Source organism: Sinocyclocheilus anshuiensis, unplaced genomic scaffold (genome assembly GCF_001515605.1).
Source record: "Sinocyclocheilus anshuiensis isolate Anshui unplaced genomic scaffold, SAMN03320099.WGS_v1.1 scaffold1362, whole genome shotgun sequence".
NCBI lineage: Eukaryota > Metazoa > Chordata > Actinopteri > Cypriniformes > Cyprinidae > Sinocyclocheilus > Sinocyclocheilus anshuiensis.
In genome coordinates, this window is record NW_015557127.1 from 110,903 (window position 1) to 111,247 (window position 345).

Consider the following 345-nt stretch of genomic DNA (forward strand, 5'->3'; position numbering starts at 1 on the left):
TCCCGCAAATTTCACTTCTGCTCTAATTTAAGTATCACTGCCACCTGATTGGGTTTTCTCTCCATTTTATTAAATGACTTAAATTAAAAGAAACGGCTAAATAAGCGAAACAAAACGCCGTGTAATACAAAACGACATGCTCTCATTGTGAAAACGTTATACGGGCTGCAACTCTGAGTCAGTATCAAATTCAGAATGAAAAAAAGCTTTGTCAGCCATGTTTTCAGATGAGAATTATTTTGGTAATAAAAGCTTGTTTTTGAACGTAAAAAAAAAAATAAGTAATCAGTTTTCGACTCGAACACGTCAACACGTATATTTGTAATTTCAGTTCTTCGATCATGT